Source organism: Entelurus aequoreus, linkage group LG10 (assembly GCF_033978785.1).
Source record: "Entelurus aequoreus isolate RoL-2023_Sb linkage group LG10, RoL_Eaeq_v1.1, whole genome shotgun sequence".
Taxonomy (NCBI): Eukaryota; Metazoa; Chordata; class Actinopteri; order Syngnathiformes; family Syngnathidae; genus Entelurus; species Entelurus aequoreus.
The window spans coordinates 52,190,710-52,218,129 of NC_084740.1; the positions used below are offsets into that span (position 1 = coordinate 52,190,710).

A 27,420-nucleotide genomic window follows, 5' to 3' on the forward strand; every position below is an offset into this window, starting at 1 on the left:
CAGATCCTTTTCAACCCATATTCAATTGAATGCACTACAAAGACAACATATTTGATGTTCAAACTCATAAACTTTATTTTTTTTTTGCAAATAATAATTAACTTAAAATTTCATGGCTGCAACACGTGCCAAAGTGGTTGGGAAAGGGCATGTTCACCACTGTGTTACATGGCCTTTCCTTTTAACAACACTCAGTAAACATTTGGGAACTGAGGAGACACATTTTTGAAGCTTCTCAGGTGGAATTCTTTCCCATTCTTGCTTGATGTACAGCTTAAGTTGTTCAACAGTCCGGGGGTCTCCCTTGTGCTATTTTAGGCTTCATAATGCGCCACACATTTTCAATGGGAGACAGGTCTGGACTACAGGAAGGCCAGTCTAGTACCCGCACTCTTTTACTATGAAGCCACGTTGATGTAACACGTGGCTTGGCATTGTCTTGCTGAAATAAGCAGGGGCGTCCACGGTAACGTTGCTTGGATGGCAACATATGTTGCTCCAAAACCTGTATGTACCTTTCAGCATTAATGGTGCCTTCACAGATGTGTAAGTTACCCATGTCTTGGGCACTAATACACCCCCATACCATCACACATGCTGCCTTTTACACTTTGCGCCTAGAACAATCCGGATGGTTCTTTTCCTCTTTGGTCCGGAGGACACGACGTCCACAGTTTCCAAAAACAATTTGAAATGGGGACTCGTCAGACCACAGAACACTTTTCCACTTTGTATCAGTCCATCTTAGATGAGCTCAGGCCCAGCGAAGCCGACGGCGTTTCTGGGTGTTGTTCATAAACGGTTTTCGCCTTGCATAGGAGAGTTTTAACTTGCACTTACAGATGTAGCGACCAACTGTAGTTACTGACAGTGGGTTTCTGAAGTGTTTCTGAGCCCATGTGGTGATATCCTTTACACACTGATGTCGCTTGTTAATGCAGTACAGCCTGAGGGATGGAAGGTCAAGGGCTTAGCTGCTTACGTGCAGTGATTTCTCCAGATTCTCTGAACCCTTTGATGATATTACGGAGTGTAGATGGTGAAATCCCTAAATTCCTTGCAATAGCTGGTTGAGAAAGGTTTTTCTTAAACTGTTCAACAATTTGCTCACGCATTTGTTGACAAAGTGGTGACCCTCGCCCCATCCTTGTTTGTGAATGGCTGAGCATTTCATGGAATCTACTTTTACCCAATCATGGCACCCACCTGTTCCCAATTAGCCTGTTCACCTGTGGGATGTTCCAAATAAGTGTTTGACGATCATTCCTCAACTTTATCAGTATTTATTGCCACCTTTCCCAACTTCTTTGTCACGTGTTGCTGCCATCAAATTCTAAAGTTAATGATTATTTGCAAACAAAAAAAAAAAGTTTATCAGTTTGAACATCAAATATGTTGTCTTTGTAGCATATTCAACTGAATATGGGTTGAAAATGATTTGCAAATCATTGTATTCCATTTTATATTTACATCTAACACAATTTCCCAACTCATATGGAAACGGGGTTTGTACAAAAGGCGCATTAAAGGAGTCATATTATAATTTTTTTTCTAAATTGAAAACACTTCCTTGTGGTGTACATAACATGTAATGGTGGTTCTTTGGTCGAAATGTTTTGTGACATGTGACAAAACGCCAGATAATATGTCTTACCTTATACACACACCATAATAAAACTTGTATGTTGAAGCACAGTACAATCCATCAAGTGGTGTGGCTTCATAGCTTACCAAAGTCATACTAAAACATTTTGATCGATTTTTGAGTGCTGTGTGTAATGTTCTATATTTTCAATGGCACATATAACATTTTGGTGTTGTGACATATTGCAATCTACACGTATCTCTTATGTGTGACTGCCATCTAGTGGTCACACTTATCATTTCAACATGTACCAAATAAACTAGCTTCAGGGGCGGTAAGCACATACCAAAATTATTCCGTACATTAGACACACCGGGTTATAAGGCGCACTGTTGAGTTTTGAGAAAATTAAAGTGCGCCTTATAGTCCAAAAATAACGGTTTGCTGTCAAATGATATTTTTTTAAAATCCGATTAATCACACTTTTGAATTTGAATTAATCATGATTAATCACAGATAGTACTCGCTTGTATTCAATTGTTTTAAAAAAGACAATATTTGTACACAAATATTTAGGTCTTTTTTTTGGACACAATTGAATTGTCAGAATGTCATACAGGAACATATAAATGTTAAGTTGAATCCACACTTATTTACAAAAAAAAAAGATTACTGACAGTGTAATAACCCGCACTTAATGTTAAGAAATGGTGAGATTTATATGTGTATTACATTATTAAAAATGTTATGAATAATCACATGAGTAAATTTTGACAGCCCTCATTTAAAGGCCTACTGAAAGCCACTACTACCGACCACGCAGTCTGATAGTTTATATATCAATGATGAAATCTTAACATTGCAACACATGCCAATATGGCCGGGTTAACTTATAAAGTGCAATTTTAAATTTCCCGCGAAATATTCTGCTGAAAACGTCTCGGTATGATGACGTTTGCGTGTGACGTCACGGATTGTAGCGGGCATATTGGGACACCTTTGTGGCCAGCTATTTAGTCGTCTGTTTTCATCGCAAAATTCCACAGTGTTCTGGACATCTGTGTTGGTGAATCTTTTGCAATTTGTTTAATGAACAATGGAGACTGCAAAGAAGAAAGCTGTAGGTGGGATCGGTGTATTAGCGGCCGGCTGCAGCAACACAATCAGGAGGACTTTGAGTTGGATAGCAGATGCGCTACCGTGAGTATGCAGCTTTGGCTTCTAAACATTTGATCGCTTGCCCGTACGTGCTTGCCGCTATGTGCATGTCACGTACGTAACTTTGGGGAAATATATGTGCTGTATGAACTGTACAGAGGTGAACGGTACTTTGGGCTGTGGGATTGAGTGTGTTGTGCGAGTGTTTGAGTTGTATCGGTGGGTTATATGGACGGGAGGGGGGAGGTGTTTGTTATGCGGATTAATTTGTGGCATATTAAATATAAGCCTGGTTGTGTTGTGGCTAATAGAGTATATAAATGTCTTGTGTTTATTTACTTTTTTAGTCATTCCCAGCTGAATATCAGGTCCCACCCGCCTCTCACAGCATCTTCCCTATCTGAATCGCTTCCACTGCCCTCTAATCCTTTACTCTCACTTTCCTCATCCGCAAATCTTTCATCCTCGCTCAAATTAATGGGGTGATCGTCGCTTTCTCGGTCCGAATCGCTCTCGCTGCTGGTGGCCATGATTGTAAACAACGTGCAGATGTGAGGAGCTCCACAACCTGTGACGTCACGCTACTTCCGGTACAGGCAAGGCTTTTTTTATCAGCAACCAAAAGTTGCGAACTTTATCGTCGATGTTCTCTACTAAATCCTTTCAGCAAAAATATGGCAATATTGCGAAATGATCAAGTATGACACATAGAATGGACCTGCTATCCCCGTTTAAATAAGAACATTTCATTTCAGTAGGCCTTTAAAGACAAATCTCTGTTATCAGTTACTAGTGTAAGCATATATTTTTTGTTACAATGTATTGTTTTTTTCTTTTTTTAATGGTTGCTGCTAGTATTATTACACTTTGGTTTATTATACCATCAAACCTGTCTATACAAAATATACAAATTCACTTGTTGACTTGTGTATTTGAAATGTAACAATAGACATATTTATGATCTCAACGTAACAGTAAGTGCATCGGTTACTGTGCAGTATATGCTTACCATTTTTATGGGCATTTTAGAAGCAGTCGTGCAGTGCATCTACTTTTTTTTTCTACAGCTGAAGATGCATGAGAGGGAGGCTGTATTACTGTGCCCAAGACACAAAAAATGCATACTATATCATATCATCATCATATATATGTGGAAAAAACAAGTGTCATTATAAGCATTTTTAATGACACCAAACTAATGTAATTATTTTTAATCTTGTTTAGGGTGTACCCCGCCTTCCGCCCGAATGCGGCTGAGATAGGCTCCAGCACCCCCCGCGACCCCGAAAGGGACAGGCGGTAGAAAATGGAAGGATGGAGGGCACTCCCATAAGTCATCTAGCAGCTTTGATTTAAAAGGATGTTGCTGAATAGACGATGTGTCTAATATTTTTAATTCTGACAGTCCAAATATATTGAAAGTCACACGTAGGACGGAAGATTCTGTGTCCACCTTGCAGTGCGAGCACTCCTTTCACAGCCGTGTGCGTAACTGTGTCAGTTTGTGCGTCCTTTTCAAATATACTAGATACAACGCATCCCTGTTTTCTCCCTGTTTGCTCTCTATGTCTTGTCTTGTCTATACTCTTAAAGGCCTACTGAAAGCCACTACTACCGACCACGCAGTCTGATAGTTTATATATCAATGATGAAATCTTAACATTGCAACACATGCCAATACGGCCGGGTTAACTTATAAAGTGACATTTTAAATTTCCCGGGAAACTTCCGGTTGAAAACGTCTATGTATGATGACGTTTGCGCGTGACGTCACTGGTTGAAGCGGAAGTATTGGGACACATTGTATCCCAATACAAACAGCTCTGTTTTCATTGCAAAATTCCACAGTATTCTGGACATCTGTGTTGGTGAATCTTTTGCAATTTGTTTAATGAACAATGAAGACTGCAAAGAAGAAAGCTGTTGGTGGGATCGGTGTATTAGCGGCTGGCTGCAGCAACACTTTGACTTGGATAGCAGACGCGCTATCTGCTGCTAATCCGCATCGATGATCGGGTGAAGTCCTTCATCGCGCCGTCGATCGCTGGAACGCAGGTGAGCACGGGTGTTGATGAGCAGATGAGGGCTGGCGTAGGTGGATAGCTAATGTTTTTAGCGTAGTTCTGTCGAGGTCCCGTAGCTAAGTTAGCTTCAATGGCGTCGTTAGCAACAGCATTGCTAGGCTTTGCCAGGCGGTGCAGCATTAACCGTGTGGTTACAGGTCCAGAGTTTCGTAGTATTGTTGATCTTCTGTCTATCCTTCCAGTCAGGGGCTTATTTCATGTGTTTCTATCTGCATTTAAGCACGATGCTATCACGTTAGCTCCGTAGCTAAAGTGCTTCACCGATGTATTGTCGTGGAGATAAAAGTCACTGTGAATGTCCATTTCGCGTTCTCGACTCTCATTTTCAAGAGGATATAGTATCCGAGGTGGTTTAAAATACAAATCCGTGATCCACAATAGAAAAAGGAGAAAGTGTGGAATCCAATGAGCCAGCTTGTACCTAAGTTACGGTCAGAGCGAAAAAAGATGAAAATGTGTAATGACTGGTTGTTGCTGAGGTAATACGTTTAACAGGAGGATAGATTAAGTTTTCTCTATACTGATCAGAGATCAGCACAGGGCACCAGCTCCCTCTCACTTCTGTTGCCCTCCCCCATGAACCCACTGATCCCACGACCATCCATGCTACCACACACACACACACACACACACACACACACACACACACACACACACACACGCACACACGCACACACACCCACACACGTTATATCTAGTGTATTTCCATCCGTATATTCCTTTCATGTTCCAACCACAAATACACTTTTTTAGTCAGCCTCGTACTGGATGCGTCCTGGACGTGTCCAAAGCTGACACACACGCCATTTATTTAAATCCAGTTAAATAGGATCCAATTCAAGTGATGAAGTATGAGTATTTTCAATGAGGACTGAGTTACACCAAAGTCTATTTAGAGCAACAGCAACTATATCCTGCTGGCAAGGAACTCGGCAAATGAGAGGCACAAGGAGAACACTGAAACCTAATGTGTGACAATGTATTTCAGACCTCCAAATAATCGTGCTCAATTAATCGTGAAAAGCTGACCTGCATGATTGAACGGCTCCAAAATACATGTTAACAGATTGCTCAGCATTGACATGCATCAACACATTTAATGCTAACGACTCTTTTCTGCTTTGTGGGAACCTAGAATGACCTTTACGAAGGCATACTCCCTCTAGACTAGGACTGGTCAACTAGTGCCTGGGGGCCAAATCCAATCTGTGAATGACAATACCAAGGTCAGATCAGCACAAAACTTGGGAGACAAACATTTTTGCAGCAAATTCCTAAAAACATTAGAGTGCTCCTGTTGTTGTACAGGAGAACTTGGTCCACTGAAAACACATTGGCAGATTCTTTGTTGCCATTTTACCCTTGCTAGCAAATATACAACACTGGGGTTCGAACATTGTATTTATTGAACTGTGGTGTTCCTCAAGACAACCCTTGAAGTCCTTTTTGGCAGTTACATATTTTTTTCGTAATGTGACTTATGTAATTATGGTGCTGTTGTAGCTTGTTTACTTCATATGAAGTAGTCATCTATTCAGCTCCTTTACTTTTCCTTGTAGTGATTCTCAAGGTTACAATTTAGGTCCTCTCTTTTTCATAATTTGGGCTATTCTACTGGTGGCCCGCAAATTCAGTTAAAAAAACTTGTGAGAGAGTCACATTTTTGCAGCAGATTATTAGAAACACAGGAGTGCTGTCAGAAATTATACTTGACTAGCTTTTTTGCAGATGGTCCTGAAAGAACAGCAGAGCGCTTTTGTAACTCAAAACAAAATAAATACCGTAATTTCCGGACTATAAGCCGCTACTTTTCCCCCTCGTTCTGGTCCCTGCGGCTTATACAACGGTGCGGCTTATTTACGCCCTGTTCTTCTCCGACACCGACAAAGAGGATTTCGGTGGTTTTAGTACGCAGGAGGAAGACGATGACACAATGATTAAAGACTGACTTTTCATATACCGGTAGGCTGGTTATTTTGATAACGTACAGGCGAGCACTTTGTATTACTTTGCACCGTTGTATTATTTGTACTCTGCACGAATGCTGTTCGCCATGTCAAAGATGTGAAAGTTTGATTGAAATATTGAAAGATTTATTGTTAATAAATGGGACGCTTTGCGTTCCCAAACAGTCATCTCTGTCCCGACAATCCCCTCCGTGGTAGCAGGAACCCCTATATACTACGGTAATTACACATCAAAACCCTGCGGCTTATAGTCGGGTGCGGCTTATATATGGAGCAATCTGTATTTTCCCCTAAATTTAGCTGGTGCGGCTTATAGTCAGGTGCGGCTTATAGTCCGGAAATTACGGTAGACCTGTCAAAGACTATTCTATCTAACACAAAAGGTCCAGCAAGGAAGTGCACAAAATCACAAGTCAATAGCATTTCACATAGAAACAATCCTCGAGCCCTGACGAACAGGCATAAATAACAGCTTGATTGGCAACTGCAACCAGGTGTGCCAATCAGGGACAAGCGAGGGCAACAAGCGCTCAGGGAGACATGCAGGAAATGGAACAACAATTAGAGCGCTGACAGGAAATAAACACAAATTAAAGGCCTACTGAAATGAAATGTTCTTATTTAAACGGGGATAGCAGATCCATTCTATGTGTCATACTTGATCATTTCGCGATATTGCCATATTTCTGCTGAAAGGATTTAGTAGAGAACATCGACGATAAAGTTCACAACTTTTGGTCGCTGATAAAAAAAAAGAGCCTTGCCTATACCGGAAGTAGCGTGACGTCGCAGGTTGAAGGGCTCCTCACATTTCCCCATTGTTTACACCAGCAGCGAGAGCGATTCGGACTGAGAAAGCGACGATTACCCCATTAATTTGAGCGAGGATGAAAGATTTGTGGATGAGGCACGTGAGAGTGAAGGACTAGAGTGCAGTGCAGGACGTATCTTTTTTTTGCTCTAACCGTAACTTAAGTAAAAAGGCTCATTGGATTCCACACTTTCTCCTTTTTCTATTGTGGATCACGGATTTGTATTTTAAACCACCTCGGATACTATATCCTCTTGAAAATGAGAGTCGAGAACGCGAAATGGACATTCACAGTGACTTTTATCCCCACGACAATACATTGGTGAAGCACTTTAGCTACGGAGCTAACGTGATAGCATCGTGCTTGAATGCAGATAGAAACAAAAGAAATAAGCCCCTGACTGGAAGGATAGACAGAAGATCAACAATACTACTATCAGGAGACACAGAACCAAACACTGGACCTGTAACCACACGGTTATGCTGTGCCGCCTGTCGAAGCCTAGCAATGCTGTTGCTAACGACGCCATTGAAGCTAACTTAGCTACGGGACCTCGTCAGAGCTATGATAAAAACATTAGCGCTCCACCTACGCCAGCCCTCATCATCATTTCACAATATTATGTCAGACCCACTCGACATCCATTGCTTTCGGTCTCCCTTAGAGGGGGGGGGGGGGGGGTTACCCACATATGCGGTCCTCTCCAAGGTTTCTCATAGTCATTCACATTGACGTCCCACTGGGGTGAGTTTTCCTTGCCTGTATGTGGGCTCTGTACCGAGGATGTCGTTGTGGCTTGTACAGCCCTTTGAGACACTTGTGATTTAGGGCTATATAAATAAACATTGATTGATTGATTGATCTGCTCATCAACACCCGTGCTCACCTGCGTTCCAGCGATCGACAGCGCGACGAATGACTTCACCCGATCATCGATGCAGTCGGCGGCTAGCGTCGGATAGCGCGTCTGCTATCCAACTCAAAGTCCTCCTGGTTGTGTTGCTGCAGCCAGCCGCTAATACACCGATCCCACCTACATCTTTCTTCTTTGCAGTCTCCATTGTTCATTAAACAAATTGCAAAAGATTCACCAACACAGATGTCCAGAATACTGTGGAATTTTGAGATGAAAACAGAGCTGTTTGTATTGGATACAATGTGTCCCAATACTTCCGTTTCAACCATTGACGTCACGCGCAAACGTCATCATACATAGACGTTTTCAACCGGAAGTTTTGCGGGAAATTTAAAATTGCACTTTATAAGTTAACCCGGCCGTATTGGCATGTGTTGCAATGTTAAGATTTCATCATTGATATATAAACTATCAGACTGCATGGTCGGTAGTAGTGGGTTTCAGTAGGCCTTTAAGACCTTTGTTAGATCGGAATTTGGGTTTAACAGAATTCTGACCATACGGTAAACTACAACCTTCCCTTTTTGTCAAAAATCCTGGAAAAAATTGTTGCACCGCAGCCTAATGAAGACTTAGCATCTAACAATCTTTGTGAACCCTTTCAGTCCGGTTTCAGGGCAAATTACTCTACTGAGACTGCCCTCGCAAAAGTGACTAAATATCTATTGCTAACTATGGATGCTGATGTGTCATCCATGTTGCTGCTACTTGATCTTAGCGCTGCTTTCCATACTGTCGATTATAACATTCTATTAGCACGTATCAAAACAGGTATTGGTATGTCAGACTTAGCCTTTTCTTTCAATCATAACCATATGCCGACTGTCTTTAAAAGGCTGTGCGGTGTGTCTGCCAAAGTGCCAAAACATATGTCTCATAGTTCAACAATCTCCAAAGGCTTAAGAGATTCCAACAGTCAACTTTAGGATTTAAAGCCATCATTCATGGAAAGAAGATACTGGTTTCTTTTAGGCAAGCACTGTCTGTGTGAGTTGCCTAAAATAGACAACATAACCTTCTTTTAATCCACTGTCCCTGCACTGATATGTTCAGAGATTCTATCTCACGGTTTAAAAATAGACCACCGTACACCCACTTAATCTCTCATCAAATGAAGATTCTCCTGTCATGAAAGGATCCTCCGTACTAAAAAGATATGCCTAAAATTACAAACCCCGTTTCCTTATGAGTTGGGAAATTGTGTTAGATGTAAATATAAACGGAATACAATGATTTGCAAATCATTTTCAACCCATATTCAGTTGAATGCACTACAAAGACAACATATTTGATGTTCAAACTCATAAACTGCAATAATAATTGCAAATAATATTTAACTTAGAATTTCATGGCTGCAACACGTGCCAAGTAGTTGGGAAAGGGCATGTTCACCACTGTGTTGCATGGCCTTTCCTTTTAACAACACTCAATAAACGTTTGGGAACTGAGGAGACACATTTTTGAAGCTTCTCAGGTGGAATTCTTTCCCATTCTTGCTTGATGTACAGCTTAAGTTGTTCAACAGTCCGGGGGTCTCCGTTGTGCTATTTTAGGCTTCATAATGCACCACACATTTTCAATGGGAGACATAATATTATCCAGCTTTCTTAGTCGATTATCATAATTTACTGAGCCTAGATCTTCCAGATTCACTTGGACAACAACACCAAGTATGTTAACTGGTCCATCTGTCCACAAAACAGGCACTTTGCATTCCATTCGAAATAGCGTTCCTTTTAGATTTCCGATCCTTCATATTTTACATTTATCATAATTAAGCTTAAAGGCCTACTGAAATGATTTTTTTAAATTTAAATGGGGATAGCAGATCCATTCTATGTGTCATACTTGATCATTTTGCGATATTGCCATATTTTTGCTGAAAGGATTTAGTAGAGAACATCGATGATAAAGTTCGCAACTTTTGGTCGCTGATAAAAAAAAAGCCTTGCCTATACCGGAAGTAGCGTGACGTCACAGGGGATAGGGCTGCTCACAATTCCCTATTGTTTACAATGCAGCGAGAGAGATTCGGACCAAGAAAGCGACGATTACCCCATTAATTTGAGCGAGGATGAAAGATTTGTGGATGAGGAACGTGAGAGTGAAAGACTAGAGTGCAGTGCAGGACGCATCTTTTTTCGCTCTGACCGTAACTTAGGTACAAGCTGGTTCATTGGATTCCACACTCTCTCCTTTTTCTATTGTGGATCACGGATTTGTATTTCAAACCACCTCGGATACTATATCCTCTTGAAAATGAGAGTCGAGAACGCGAAATGGACATTCACAGTGACTTTTATCTCCACGACAATACATCAGCGAAGCACTTTAGCTACGGAGCTAACGTGATAGCATCGTGCTTAAATGCATATAGAAACAAAATAAATAAACCCCTGACTGGAAGGATAGATAGAAAATCAACAATACTATTAAACCATGGACATGTAGCTACACGGTTAATGCTTTCCAGCCTGGCGAATGTTAACAATGGTGTTGCTAACGACGGCATTGAAGCTAACTTAGCAACCGGACCTCACAGAGCTATGCTAAAAACATTAGCTATCCACCTACGCCAGCCAGCCCTTATCTGCTCATCAACACCCGTGCTCACCTGCGTTCCAGCGATCGACGGTGCGACGAAGGACTTCACCCGATCACAGATGCGGTCGGCGGCCCGGAGACGGAGGAAGTTAAGGTGAGTTCGGCGGCTAGCGCGTCTGCTATCCACCTCAAAGTCCTCATGGTTGTGTTGCTGCAGCCAACCGCTAAAACACCGATCCCACCTACAGCTTTCTTCTTTGCAGTCTCCATTGTTCATTAAACAAATTGCAAAAGATTCACCAACACAGATGTCCAGAATACTGTGGAATTTTGAGATGAAAACATAATTTTTTGTATAGGATTCAATGTGTCCGCATACTTACGTTTCGAGGATTGACGTCATGCGCATACGTAATCATACATAGACATTTTCAACCGGAAGTTTAGCGGGAAATTTAAAATTGCAGTTTATAAGTTAACCCGGCCGTATTGGCATGTGTTGCAATGTTAAGATTTCATCATTGATATATAAACTATCAGACTGCGTGGTCGGTAGTAGTGGCTTTCAGTAGGCCTTTAAAAATGGCACTAAGAGGGACTACTCTCAATACTTAGACGGAAAAAAAAAAAGACAACATAAAGGAAGTAGTTGAAAGCTTCAATAATTATTTTGTAAATATTGGACCAAAATTGGAAGAAAGGATTCCAGACTCAGTTTCAATTGAGGACTATAATGATACCATAGAGCGAAATCCCAACTCCATGTTCCTCAGTAATGTGACACAGGAGGAAATAGTTACAATCGTGAAAAAATTTAAATCTAAGACTTCAACTGATTGTAACGGAATTGAATATGGAAACGATAAAAAAGGTTATTGAAGAGATCTCAGGACCATTAATGTATATTAGTAACCTATCATTTCAAACAGGTACATTTCCAAACAAAATGAAAATAGCTAACGTTGCACCAATTTATAAGACTGGAGACAAACATCAATTTACAAATTATAGACCTGTTTCTCTACTTCCACAATTGTCTAAAATCATTGAAAAACTGTTCAATAACAGATTAGAGAGTTTCATAAATAAAAAAAGAATACTCAAATAGAAGTAATATGGATACAGAGCTAATGTTTCAACTTCAATGGCTTTAATTGAAATTACAGAAGAAATTACCAATGCAATAGATAGTAAAAAATGTGCGGCAGCAGTTTTTATGGATCTAACTAAAGCATTTGACACAATTAATCACAATATTTTAATCAAAAAACTAGAACGATACGGCATCAGAGGGTTAGTCTTAAACTGGATAAGAAGTTATCTAACAAACAGGAAACAATACGTGAAGCTAGGCGAACACACGTCTACAACGCTAAATATATCCTGTGGTGTACCTCAGGGATCAATACTAGGACCTAAATTATTCAATCTCTATATACATGACATTTGTAAAGTAACAAAAGATTTAAAGTTAGTACTATTTGCGGATGATACAACAGCGTTTTGCTCAAGAGAGAACACACAGAAGATAATACAAATAATAACAGAAGAAATGAACAAATTAAAAAGATGGTTTGACAAAAACAGACTATCGTTGAATCTCAGTAAAACTAAAATAATGCTATTTGGTAACAGCAGAAGAGAAAGTCAAACACAAATACAAATAGATGGAGTAGAAATTGATTATAGAAACTGGAAATTGTGATGTATCGTGTTGTATGCATGCATGTTCCAAATAAACTCAAACTCAACTCAACTCACATGACCACAACACAATGGAACTGTTTTGCTGTCTGCAGTAATGCTCACTGCCAGCAGAGGGCGTTTGTAACAGAAATAGTCCTGCATTTTTTTCATACACCTCTTTTAAATGGTGTTTTTCTTATTCTTGTTGTTTGAGTAAAGGAGGAAATGGTGGTTACATAATAAAGTGTCATCAAATGTCAATCGTTTTGCGGCAGTGGTGAATGCCACAGTGTTTTGTAGTAGAGTTGGCACAGTACAGTAAATTGACAGTTAATATTTAAACATTTGACATTTAGAACAATTTTGAACAGAAATAGTTCATGCACATTCAGATAAATTCCTCAAAATTACAATTAAAAAAATGTTGGCCGGGGGCGGGGCTGTATATATGCGCACTAATTGACTGAAAGAGCACGCACTTGGCGTGATGATGTCATGTTATCCATGGAAAAATGCATTTTAAGACCATATGATTTGCCTGAGCGGCTAGGAAACTTGTTGCCTTTCCATTAAGAACAATAAATTAGTTGTTAGTGTAAGTTTGCTGGTTTCAAGAAATGTAATGCCGAGCGCATATTATGTTAAGATAATGGCACTAGCATTTACTTCATTTAAAGGCCTACTAAAATGAGATTTTCTTATTTAAACGGGGATAGCAGATCCATTCTATGTGTCATACTTGATCATTTCGCGATATTGCCATATTTTTGCTGAAAGTATTTAGTAGAGAACATCGACGATAAAGTTTGCAACTTTTGGTCGCTGATAAAAAAGCCTTGCCTGTACCGGAAGTAGCGTGACGTCATAGGTTGTGGAGCTCCTCACATTTCCCCATTGTTTACAATCATGGCCACCAGCAGCGAGAGCAATTCTGACCGAGAAAGCGACGATTTCCCCATTAATTTGAGCGAGGATGAAAGATTTGTGGATGAGGAAAGTGAGAGTGAAGGATTAGAGGGCAGTGGAAGCGATTCAGATAGGGAAGCTGCTGTGAGAGGCGGGTGGGACCTGATATTCACCTGGGAATGACTAAAACAGTAAATAAACACAAGACATATATACTGTATACTCTATTAGCCACAACACAACCAGGCTTATATTTAATATGCCACATAAGAAACACCTCCACCCTACGGTCCATATAACCTGCCAATACAAATCAAACACCCGCACAACACACTCAATCCCACAGCCCAAAGTACCGTTCACCTCCGCAAAGTTCATACAGCACATATATTTCCCCAAAGTCACGTACGTGACATACACATAGCGGCACGCACGGACGGGCAAGCGATCAAATGTTTGGAAGCCGCAGCTGCGTACTCACGGTACTGCGTATCCAACTCAAAGTCCTCCTGGTAAGAGTCTCTGTTGTCCCAGTTCTCCACAGGCCAATGGTAAAGCTTGACTGTCATCTTTCGGGAATGTAAACAATGAAACACCGGCTACGTGTTTGTGTTGCTGCAGCCAGCTGCTAATACACCGCTTCCCACCTACAGCTTTCTTCTTTGCGGTCTCCATTGTTCATTAAACAAATTGCAAAAGATTCACCAACACAGATGTCCAGAATACTGTGGAATTTTGCGATGAAAACAGACGACTTAATAGCTGGCCACAATGCTGTCCCAAAATGTCCGCTACAATCCGTGACGTCACGCGCAAACGTCATCATACCGAGACGTTTTCAGCAGGATATTTTGCGGGAAATTTAAAATTGCACTTTACTAATCTAACCCGGCCGTATTGGCATGTGTTGCAATGTTAAGATTTCATCATTGATATATAAACTATCAGACTGCGTGGTCGGTAGTAGTGGCTTTCAGTAGGCCTTTAAGAACATTTTTCAACATATTGAGCAAAAAGGTCTCTCTTTTTCTACCAAGAAAAGTGCACTTGTTATTAGTGAGAATATACTTATTTTAAGGTATTTTTGGGTTCATTGAGGTTAGCTAATTTTACCTGTTTTGGAAAGTCTTGACAAGCCACATTTTCTTGTTCTATTGGCAGATAATTTTGCTTAGTTCAAATAAAATATCCCTCATTTTTTTTTTTTTTTGGTTCGGCCCAAATTGAGCCTAATCAGTGCGGGCAGGTGTGTTCACCTGTATAAAGCCCTCAGCCCCGCCCTCACTCTGGCAGTCACCAGTTCAAAGCCATGGTGAGAGAGAGAGAGAGAGAGAGAGAGAGAGAGAGAGAGAGAGTGTTTGTCATTTGTTTGTTGACTGAGTGCTTTTCACTGAGTAAAGAGATTGAATGCTTTGAGAGGAAGTTAATGGCAAACTGTGACAGTGGACACAACATTTGTTCTTTTTGTGACAACTTCAAAAAGTCTCAGAGGGAGAGCCCAAGGCAATGTGGAGGAGACCTGGTTGTTTCAGCACGAGCTACTCAGCCCGCCGCACATGTTCCACGGTGATGTCTGCACAAATGTGTCCGGGTGAAATCGAAATGGGGAAACTAACATTTTCCTCTAAATTTAGGTCTGAAATTCCACCAGTGGCTAAAAATTTGCCTCAGGAGCTGAGCTGCGAACTGACTGACATTACAACTCCAAGTAAGTCACTTCTAGAGATCACCTTAGCACAGACCTGGGCAAATGAAGGCCCGGGGGCCACATGCGGCCCGTTAAGTTTTTCAATCTGGCCCGCCGGACATTCCCAAATAATTTGTTTAGATGTTTAAGATGTAAAGTGTAGCTGCCATTATGATGTGCAGTCATGTTTTCTAATGACCGTAAGTCTTCAACTATATAGTCTTTCAATACTTTGAGTCTGTATCATATACTAGTTACTATGGTCATCTAATCAGTTACTATGGTCATCTAATCAGTTACTATGGTCATCTAATCGGTTACTATGGACATCTAATCGGTTACTATGGTCATCTAATCGGTTACTATGGTCTACTAATCGGTTACTATGGACATCTAATCGGTTACTATGGACATCTAATTGGTTACTATGGACATCTAATCAGTTACTATGGACATCTAATCAGTTCCTATGGTCATCTAATCAGTTACTATGGACATCTATGGTCATCTAATCAGTTACTATGGTCATCTAATCAGTTACTATGGTCATCTAATCAGTTACTATGGTCATCTAATCAGTTACTATGGACATCTAATCAGTTACTATGGACATCTAAGGTCATCTGATCAGTTACTATGGTCATCTAATCAGTTACTATGGTCATCTAATCAGTTACTATGGACATCTAAGGTCATCTAATCAGTTACTATGGTCATCTAATCGGTTACTATGGTCATCTAATCAGTTACTATGGACATCTAATCAGTTACTATGGACATCTAGTCAGTTACTATGGACATCTAAGGTAATCTAATCAGTTACTATGGTCATCTAATCAGTTACTATGGTCATCTAATCAGTTACTATGGTCATCTAATCAGTTACTATGGACATCTAATCGGTTACTATGGACATCTAATCGGTTACTATGGACATCTAATCAGTTACTATGGACATCTAATCAGTTACTATGGACATCTAATCAGTTACAATGGACATCTAATCAGTTACAATGGACATCTAATCGGTTACTATGGACATCTAATCGGTTACTATGGACATCTAATCGGTTACTATGGACATCTAATCGGTTACTATGGACATCTAATCGGTTACTATGGACATCTAATCAGTTACTATGGACATCTAATCAGTTACTATGGACATCTAAGGTAATCTAATCAGTTACTATGGTCATCTAATCAGTTACTATGGTCATCTAATCAGTTACTATGGTCATCTAATCAGTTACTATGGACATCTAATCAGTTACAATGGACATCTAATCAGTTACAATGGACATCTAATCGGTTACTATGGACATCTAATCGGTTACTATGGACATCTAATCCGTTACTATGGACATCTAATCAGTTACAATGGACATCTAATCGGTTACTATGGACATCTAATCGGTTACTATGGACATCTAATCCGTTACTATGGACATCTAATCCGTTACTATGGACATCTAATCAGTTACTATGGACATCTAATCAGTTACTATGGACATCTAATCAGTTACTATGGACATCTAATCGGTTACTATGGACATCTAATCGGTTACTATGGACATCTAATCAGTTACTATGGACATCTAATCAGTTACTATGGACATCTAATCGGTTACAATGGACATCTAATCGGTTACTATGGACATCTAATCGGTTACTATGGACATCTAATCCGTTACTATAGACATCTAATCCGTTACTATGAGTTGTGTTGAGTTTGAGTTTATTTGGAACATGCATGCATACAACATAATGCATCACAATTTCCAGTTTCTCTTTTCAACATGTTTGGAAAAGCAGTAGGAAGAAGCAGAGCTTATTTAATCCTACCCCTTTTCTTTTACATAACAGTTGCTAAAACTTTTGTTCACTTCCTGTTCTCAATGTATTCACAATATACTCCATAAGTAATCACAATATAAATAAATGAATAAATAATTGGTGGAGTAAGTTACATTTCAAGTGATGTGATAAGTAAGATTATTTTGAGAATGAAAGAATGGATGGATGAAATAAATTCAGAATGTTTAATGGTTCTTCTTCTTTGTACTTTGTAAACACTTTAAGTTTGAAGAGTTTCTTGAAGTGGATCATATTAGTACATTGTTTGATTGCTTTGCTTAATCCATTCCATAATTTCATTCCACATACTGATATACTGAAGGTCTTAAGTGTTGTACGTGCAAACAAATGTTTTAAATTACATTTTTCTCTAACATTATATTTCTCTTTTTTTGAGAAGAATTGTTGTATATTCGTGGCTAGCAGGTTATAGTTTGCTTTGTGTATAATTTTAGCTGTTTGCAAATTCACTATGTCGTGGAATTTCAGTATCTTTGATTCAATAAATAATGTTGTCTATATCCAACATTATGTATTATTATAACTGATCTTTTTTGTAACACCGTTAATGAATGAAGTGTACTTTTGTAATTGTTTCCCCATATTTCTGCACAATAACTCGTATATGTAACACTAGTGAGCAGTAGAGAATAGGAAGTGATTTTTGGTCTACAACATGTTTTACTTTATTCATCATTGACGTGTTTCTTGCTACTTTATGTTGTATATTTTTTACATGAGATTTCCAGTTCGTTATCATCAATCATTATACCTAGAAATTTGGTCTCATTTACTCTTTCAATTTCTTCTGTCTATTTGTATTTGTGTTTGACTTTCTCTTCTGCTGTGTTCTGTTGTTGCTTTTCTCAGATCTTTTTTTCATTCCTTTAATTCCATTCTTTCAATTCTGTCATGATCCTTGGTCCGGATCATGTTTTTGTGTTTTCTGTTAGTTTTGGACTCCTTTTTTAGTTCCTGTTTGTGCACCTCCTGAGTTTGTTTTGGTTGCCATGGTTGCTCATTATGTTCACCTGTCTCTGATTAGTGTTCGGCCGCTCACCTGCTACCCGAGCACTAATCGGAGGCATTATTTAAGCCTGCCCTTTGCCGGTCAGTCAGCCTGGCGTCATTATTTGCCACAAGCACCGGTTACGTGAGTTTTGCCTTGTCTCTAGTTGTTTGCTTCATGCCTTGCTACGTAAGTCTTGTTTGTTCGTGCTACAGTTAGTACGTTTTTCTCGTCCATAGTTTATGCTAAGTGGTAGTTTAGCATCCAGTGCGATCGGCACATTTTTCCTGTTGCTTGTTTACTGTTTTTTGGTACTTCGCGTTATTTTTGAGAATAAATCCTGTTTTTACCCGGAGTGGTCCGTCTGCATTCCTGGGAGAACGTCCCCGCATGTCGACCCCGACAAATTCTTCTATCATTTCTTTAAATTCATGTGATAGTTTTTGTAGTATCCCTTCTAGATTCCCATCATGTCCTGAGTCCAACCTCAAATCTTGTTCCCACTTGTGTCCTGTGTCAGCTGACACCGAACGTTTCGGGACTTCAGTCTTTCCTTTAGCTTTTGGCATGGCGGCAGTTTGTGTGCCATGTTGTTCCAGACCACAGCAAACATTACCTGTCTTGCCAAAGATTGTAATAAATCTATTAAAAGAAGACATCCTAAACTTCATATGGAATTTCAACATTTCTGTCAACGAAGATTTGCTTCAGCCTGCGACACGTAGTCATTTTGATAGTAGGCTATTATAGCTAATATAGACACTTATATCATGTGTTGCCTTCATTATAACACTTTTATATACGGCTTTTCATTTTTGCGGCTCCACAGAGATTTTTTTTTTTGTATTTTCGGTTCAATGGGCGAGGGCGGACCTACGTCACTTCCGCCTACCAATCCCCTAGCAGCCGGTCGCCATATTGAATTCGTTGAAAACAAACCAGCTCACAGCGAACACAGCATTGACAGAAAAAGCATTTAACAAGGTTTCACGACATTTTAAACGGTTCTAAATGGCGTATGATTATGTAAATAGTCTTTCCAGTGAGGCTAGGTTAAGATACGAGTTAAAATGTTCTGTAGTTGGATTAAACGACTGCCCTTACCGCCTTCCAGCAGATGCGTGGACTGATACTCCTACACAATGGCCGGACATGGAATTTGGAAATCTCTATGTCTACCTCACAAGCGCACCAGGTATATTATTTCATATCTATAGAAAGCCGATTCAAATTTAAACGAAACCGGTTTTCGAAAATAGCCTATACAGGCTATAGACTATATAGTATATACCGCATGTTATTTTTGTACAACAACAACTTCAGCTGTCGAACGTTATAAGGTACGAATTCAACAAGTACCACATTAGTACCACATTAGCACGGACGGTATAGCCAAGTTGTGGTTAAGAAGGTGGATTTTTGTTCCTCATATTTACCAGAAACGAAGTGATCCGAACACACGACCCGGGACTTTGGGGGACTCCAGTGAGAACCATCCTCGTTTTCCCGGTGTAAAGCTGCGAGCCATTTGTCTCGTCTCTGTGGGCTTATATCACGCTTTGGCAGAACAAAATACGACCTTTGTTTTCCCTGTTTCCAGTTGTGGTTAGCACAACCAAAAACAACACAGTTTTTCGGCATTTTGGAGGCAGAATGACGGGTTTAATCAGCGTAGGTCGACAGGTTAAAGAGTAATGGCAACGGTTTGTTTTCAACGCCAGTCTGGTTGCTATGGCTCGAAGAACCCGTATGTAGCTCAGTTGCCCGGATGTCGGCCCTGACCCATATGGCTCTTTCAACGACCCCTGGACTAGACGGACTGCTGCTATAGCTCTTTTTTGCCTGAGGCCCAGGATGCGCTCAACTAGAACACAACCAGCCCAACCTGATATAGTCAGCACACACAAACAAGCTCCAATCTGACTGATCTTCAAAGTGTGACCCGTTGATTCAGTCACCCTCACCCCAGCATGCTAACTTTGAAAGTCCTACTTTAAAAACTGGTCCCTTCTCCGTAATGCACTGGCAATCTCCCCCTTGCTGGAACCTGGCAGGAAACCGATCCATCTTAGTGACAGCCGGAGGTTAAGAAATAAGTTTGAGCTTTGGTGAGAACTGTGAGGTAGCATCTTCTACTTTAGCACAGGGAAAGGGGCTAGCACAAATGCGTGTTATTTCTCACCTGGCTAATGGACTGGAGGTGTCAGGGGTCGTTTTTAGGAGCAAATGTCAGACATGTTTTGTCTGTCTGGGAGGTGTTTGGCTGTTCTCAGGGCCCCAAGACAGTCTGCCTCACCTGCACCATGCTCAGTGCTCTGATTGGTAGCAAGTTGTTTTAATTATTTTTAGTTTGGAACCATAGGAAAAATATATACAGATGAAGTAGTGCTCGTAATATATTTGGCTAAGTGTTTGTTGACCTAAGTCAGGGGTGTCCACACTTTTTCTGCAGGCGAGCTACTTTTCAAATGACCAAGTCGAGGTGATTTGTATGTATGTACAGTTGTGCTCATAAGTTTACATACCCTGGGAGAATTTATGATTTCTTGGCCATTCTTCAGAGAATATGAATGATAACACAAAAACCTTTCTTCCACTCATGCTTAATGGTTGTGTGAAGCTATTTATTGGCAAACAACTATTTACTCTTTTTAAATCAAAATGACAAAGTACCCAAATGACCCTGATCAAAAGTTGACATACCCCAGTGACTTTGATCTGATAACATGCACAAAAGTTGACACAAACAGGTTTGAATGGCCAATCAGGGTTCCAATCCTCACCTGTGACATGTTTGTTTGTAATTAATGTGTGTGTATAAAAGGTCAGCGAGTTTCTGGGCTTCTGACAGACCATTGCATCTTTCATCCAGTGCTGCGCAGATGTTTCTAGATTCTGAGTCATGGGGAAGGCAAAATAATTGTCAAAGGATCTGCGAGAAAAGGTATTTGAACTGCATAAAACAGGTAAGGGGTATAAAAAGATATCCAAGGAATTGAGAATGCCAATCAGCAGTGTTCAAACGCTGATTAAGAAGTGGAAAATGAGGGATTCAGGTAGACCAGCAAAGATTTCAGCCACAGCTGCCAGGAAAATTGTTCGAGGTGCAAAGAAAAATCCACAAATAACTTGCTGAAATACAGGACTCTCTGAAAAATTGTGGTGTGGCTGTTTCAAGATGCACAATAGGGAGGCACTTGAAGAAAAATGGGATGCATGGTCGAGTGGCCAAAAAGTTCAATTTTGGTCTCATCACTCCAAATTACTTTGTTCCAGAAGTTTTGAGGCTTTTTTCTATGTGCTGTGGAGTAATGTAAGCGGGATACTTTGTGACATTTGCGCAGAAATGGCTTTCTTCTGGGTACTTTCTTTTGTCATTTTGATTTAAAAAGAGTAAACACAGTTGTTTGCCAGTAAATAGTTTCACACAACCATTAAGCATGAGTGGAAGAAAAGTTTTTGTGTTATTTATATTCTCTGAAGAATGGCCAAGGAATCATGAATTCTCCCAGGGTATGTAAACTTATGAGCACAACTGTATGTATGTAAGTAAACGGACATTTTGAATTCTTGATATTCTCTCTAATTTCCCTCAGAATCAGATGTTTTTTGTTTTTTTTTACACCGGTCCATTGTACTTCACAATTTTCAACACCAGAGGGGGCTAGAGTATCAACATGTGCTGGTGTCTTATTTTGTAGTTTTGAACAGATACAGTTGCATATATCCTGTTTTTAACCGCAGTCTCAGAAAGTCCCACAGTAGGAAGTTTGTTTTCAGGTGTGTAGTGAAGCCTGCTTCTTTTTAAAGTCCTCCTGTGATAATGGGTGGTTGCATAAGCATGCTGTAGTTACTGTTGGAGTCGAAGGTGTTGGATTATAGAGGACCAGGACTGCCCTAACCTTAGTTGAAAGCTCATTTGCTGTTGAGCTTGTCAATGGAAGCAATGTTGTACATACCTGTATACGTGTGTGTGTGTATTAGGGCTGCAACAACTAATCGATTATAAAAAATTGTTGGCGATTAATTTAGTCATCGATTTGTTGGATCTATGCTATGCGCATGCGCAGAGGCAATTTTTATTTGTTTTATAAACTGCAACATGTACAAACAGCTGAGAAACAATCAAAATGAGTATGGTGCCAGTATGCTGTTTTTTTTCCAATAAAATACTGGAAAGGATAGAAATGTAGTTTGTCTCTATCCGATTATTAATTGATTAATCAAAGTAATAATCAACAGATTCATTGATTATCAAATTAATCGTTAGCTGCAGCCCTAGTGTGTGTGTGTGTGTGTGTGTGTATATGTATATATAATGTGTGTGTGTGTGTATGTATGTATGTATGTATATATATATAAAATGTGTATATAAATTGTTTTTATTTAATTTTTTAAACTTGGGACTTCCCGTGGGCCGTAATTTAGGGACCACTGGTTTAGAACTGTATATCGACTTTTTATTTTGGTTTGTTTCCTCATAAAAACTAGCGGGCACGTTGTTAGCAGTCACGGCGGCTGTTCTTTAGTTGGCCATAGTCTCTTTCTACGCAACTCTGAGGAGTGAAATCACTGCCTTAGGAAGACTTTGAACCTTTTCCCCCGGCCTTATAAGCCAATGTGTTTTATTTTTAGTCCATCTGGAATGGACCTGCATGCACTCACACGTCTTCAGTCTCTGGGTGCTAAAATGACGCCACCTTTTGTCTCTTTTGGGTCATATTTTCCATTACATCATGATACTGTCTAATAGCGTTTGTTTATTTATGAAATGTGTATTATGTTACCCGATACTCTACCACAAGAGTTCCAGAGTAATACAACATAAACACACCAATTAGGAATAATCTCTTTATTTGCTGTATGTGAGTCATGTTTACTTTTGTGTCGGAGTCAGGGCGGCCCGCTCACTCACCCTTGGCTTGGGAGCTGCAAGTTTCCATCAAGCTGAGTGAGTTCTTGCATGACTCTCGGCCTCGGAGCCACCGGAGAGAAGTCTTCTTCTATCCTGAAGAACAATCACATTGATGTTACTACCAAGATTTGTAGATGCTTGGAAGTAAACAGACCTTTTGCATTCTTGATATTCTCTTTAATTTTCCTCAGAATCAAATGTATTTTTTTACACCCGTCCATTGTACTTCACAATTATCAACACCAGAGGGGGCTAGAGTATCAACATGTGCTGGTGTCTTATTTTGTCGTTTTGAACAGATACAGTTGCATAAATCCTGTTTTTAACCGCAGTCTCAGAAGTCCAACAATAGGAAGTTTGTTTTCAGATGTGTAGTGAAGCCTGCTTCTTTATAAAGTTCTCCTGTGATAATTGGTGGTTGCATAAGCATGCTGTAGTTACTGTTGATGGAGTCGAAGGTGTTGGAATTATAGAGGACCAGGACTGCCCTAGTCTTAGTTGAAGGCTTGTTTGCTGTTGAGCTGTTTTACTTGTCAATGGAAGCAATGTTGTTGCTTGGTCATCTTTCATTTCAAAAAGCAAGGGTGCCCATTACACCTTTTCAAACAGAGTTTAGTATCGTTTTGGATTCATTAGCACTGCGATACTATACCAACCCTACACTATACATATCACTCATTATGTATTATTACAACCTGAGCTTTCTTTTTGTAACAATTAGACTGACCATACGTCCTCTTTTCTCCGGACATGTCCTCTTTGGGCGGCATAGCTCGGTTGGTAGAGTGGCCGTGCCAGCAACTTGAGGGTTCCAGGTTCGATCCCTGCTCCCAGTTCCACCCACACTGGTTTAAATGTAACTTAGATATTGGGTTTCACTATGTAAAGTGCTTTGAGTCACTAGAGAAAAAGCGCTATATAAATATAATTCACTTCACTTTTGCGGGGCTGTTGGGGGCGGAGTTTCTTAAATGCCTCAAATGTCCGGCATTTTGAGTTAGGGTTGCGTGTATTTTCAATGTACGTCCAGGGTTAAGAAGGGGTTAAAGGCCTACTGAAAGCCACTACTACTGACCACGCAGTCTGATAGTTTATATATCAATGATGAAATCTTAACATTGCAACACATGCCAATATGGCCGGGTTAACTTATAAAGTGGCATTTAAAACTTCCCGGGAAATATCCGGCTGAAACGTCGCGGTATGATGACGTATGCGCGTGACGAAGTCAGAGTAACGGAAGTTATGGTACCCGTAGAATCCTATACAAAAAGCTCTGTTTTCATTTCATAATTCCACAGTATTCTGGACATCTTTTGCAATTTGTTTAATGAACAATGAAGGCTGCAAAGAAGACAGTTGTAGGTGGGATCGGTGTATTAGCAGCGGACTACAGCAACACAACCAGGAGGACTTTGTTGGAGCGCTAGCCGCGCTAGCCGCCGACCTCACCTTGACTTCCTACGTCTCCGGGCCGCCAAACGCATCGGGTGAAGTCCTTCGTCCTTCTGCCGATCGCTGGAACGCAGGTGAGCACGGGTGTTGATGCGTAGATGAGGGCTGGCTGGCGTAGGTGGAGAGCTAATGTTTTTAGCATAGCTCTGTGAGGTCCCGTTGCTAAGTTAGCTTCAATGGCGTCATTAGCACAGCATTGTTAACCTTCGCCAGCCTGGAAAGCATTAACCGTGTATTTACATGTCCACGGTTTAATAGTATTGTTGATTTTCTATCTATCTTTCCAGTCAGGGGTTTATTTTTTTGTTTCTATATGCAGTTAAAGCACGATGCTATCACATTAGCTCGTAGCTAAAGCATTTTGCCGATGTATTGTCGTGGAGATAAAAGGCACTGAATGTCCATTTCGCGTTCTCGACTCTCATTTTCAAGAGGATATAGTATCCGAGGTGGTTTAAAATACAAATCCGTGATCCACAATAAAAAAAACAGAGTGTGGAATCCAATGAGCCAGCTTGTACCTAAGTTACGGTCAGAGCGAAAAAAGATACGTCCATCACTGTCTCTCAAGTCCTTCACTGTAACGTTCCTCATCTACGAATCTTTCATCCTCGCTCAAATTAATGGGGTAATCATCACTTTCTCGGTCCGAATCTCTCTCGCTCCATTGTAAACAATGGGGAATTGTGAGGAATACTAGCTCCTGTGACGTCACGCTACTTCCGGTACAGGCAAGGCTTTTTTTTTATCAGCGAGCAAAAGTTGCGAACTTTATCGTCGATTTTCTCTACTAAATCCTTTCAGCAAAAATATGGCAATATCGCGAAATGATCAAGTATGACACATAGAATGGATCTGCTATTCCCGTTTAAATAAAAAAAAATCATTTCAGTAGGCCTTTAAAAACAAAACAAATTGTGCATGCAATAGCATTGGTGAGGGAGGGGCAGAGACAGAGAGAGAGAGAGAGTTATGATAAACGCGCATGCGTCGCCAGGCTCTGCTTTTTATCCATAGATTTATCACATTTAATTTTTTATTATCTATAGCAGGGGTGTCAAAATTGTGCCCCGGAGGCCATTTGCGGCCCACAGCTAATGTTTTAAAGGCCCACGGCACATTCTAAAAATACTATTAAAATAAACAAAAACATAAAAGTGAAATAAAAAAGCTTAAAGGTGAAATGTAATTTAGAAAAAGTTGCAATGTTGACTAATAAAACAAAGCTGTTTGTTTTTTCCTTCAAACTGTCATTGCTCAAAACATAATATTGAATCAAAATCAATGTTATTATGAATTATTGACCTATCCAAGGTTCCCATTACTTCACATCAAATATTCCACTTTAAAAAAAAATTTGGGTGGAAGATTTTGCATATTTTGTGTGTTTGCAATTAAAAACAAAAAAGTGCGGAAAAACAAAAAAAACAACATAAAAAAAACTAAAACATTTTGAAATGAGGGATAGATGTGAAGTTGATGTAGACTCCAGAAATTTAAGCGTTAAATATAAAATGTATGTATGCCCTGGCACACCATTATCATCATTTCATGACCCAAGCAAAACACTTTTTTACACTTTTATACTGAAATAAATACACCTACAACTTATTGAATACAAACATAGAAAAAACTACCAGCAGCGGTAAAGTTTAGATCCATGAAGTAAAGAAGAAAGTGAATGAATGTTTATAAGTGAATACATTTACATATGTATACACTTTTCTTTTTTTATTATAATTTTTAAATGAAGGAAAGAAGAAAGTGAATGAATGTTTATAACCGAATACATTTACATATGTATACACTTGTTTTCTTTTTTTATTATAATTTTTAAATGAATTAATGTTTATGACAACCTTTTTCCAAAACACAATATAGAATGTGAGATATCACAACATAATGCATACGTTTATCTTTTTTCAAAACTCTTACAAAAAAGTGGGACCCCAAAAATGTACTGTGGGCCCCCATTTTTATGACTTGATGGGGTCCCTGGGACCCCATTTTGAAAATTCCTAGCGCCAACACTGCTGGGGACGGCATGGCGAAGTTGGTAGAGTGGCCGTGTCAGCAATCGGAGGGTTGCTGGTTACTGGGGTTCAGTCCCCCTCTTCTACCATCCTAGTCACGGCCGTTGTGTCCTTGGGCAAGACACTTCACCCTTGCTCCTGATGGCTGCTGGTTAGCGCCTTGCATGGCAGCTCCCGCCATCAGTGTGTGAATGTGTGTGTGAATGGGTAAATGTGGAAATACTGTCAAAGCGCTTTGAGTACCTTGAAGGTAGAAAAGCGCTATAAAAGTATAACCCATTTATCATTATCATTTATATATATTATTTATAAAGCAAGTTCGAGTATCATTGGCAAATTTCCACCTAGTCCCGGCCTTGGCACGCATATATGTGTGTCCTCTTTTTGGGATTTCACAATATGGTCAGCCTAACATTATAAGTGACTGAAGTGTACTTTTGTACTTATTTCTGCACAATAACCCAGATATGGAGAGATTTTTGGTCCAGAATAGGGCTGGGCGTTATAACCTTTTTATTAATATGTGGATATGTTTAGGCCATGTCACGATACACCATATATATGTGGATATTTTGCCTTAGCCTTGAATGAACACTTGATGCATATAATCACAGAAGTATGATGATTCTGTCTACTTTAAAACATTCTTCTTCATACTGCATTAATATATGCTACTTTTAAACTTTCATGCAGAGAGGGAAATCACAACTAAAAGTGTATTTATTAAACAGTTATTAAGCAGTGGCACAAACATTCATGTCATTTCCAAAACAGAAAGTGCAAGATTGTCAGAGACATTTTAAAAC

At 39.8% G+C, this 27,420-nt stretch overlaps 1 long non-coding RNA gene across 1 annotated transcript in view; it reads left to right on the forward strand.

The window, feature by feature from the left end:
• Positions 1-14,748: 14,748 nt before the first annotated feature.
• The window catches only part of LOC133658784 (uncharacterized), a 36,220-nt gene continuing 23,548 nt past the window's right edge, over positions 14,749-27,420 (forward strand). Inside the window, exons 1-2 of the long non-coding RNA XR_009827527.1 lie at positions 14,749-15,224; positions 15,293-15,366. This is a non-coding gene — a long non-coding RNA (uncharacterized LOC133658784). The remainder of the gene's footprint in view (positions 15,225-15,292; positions 15,367-27,420) is intronic.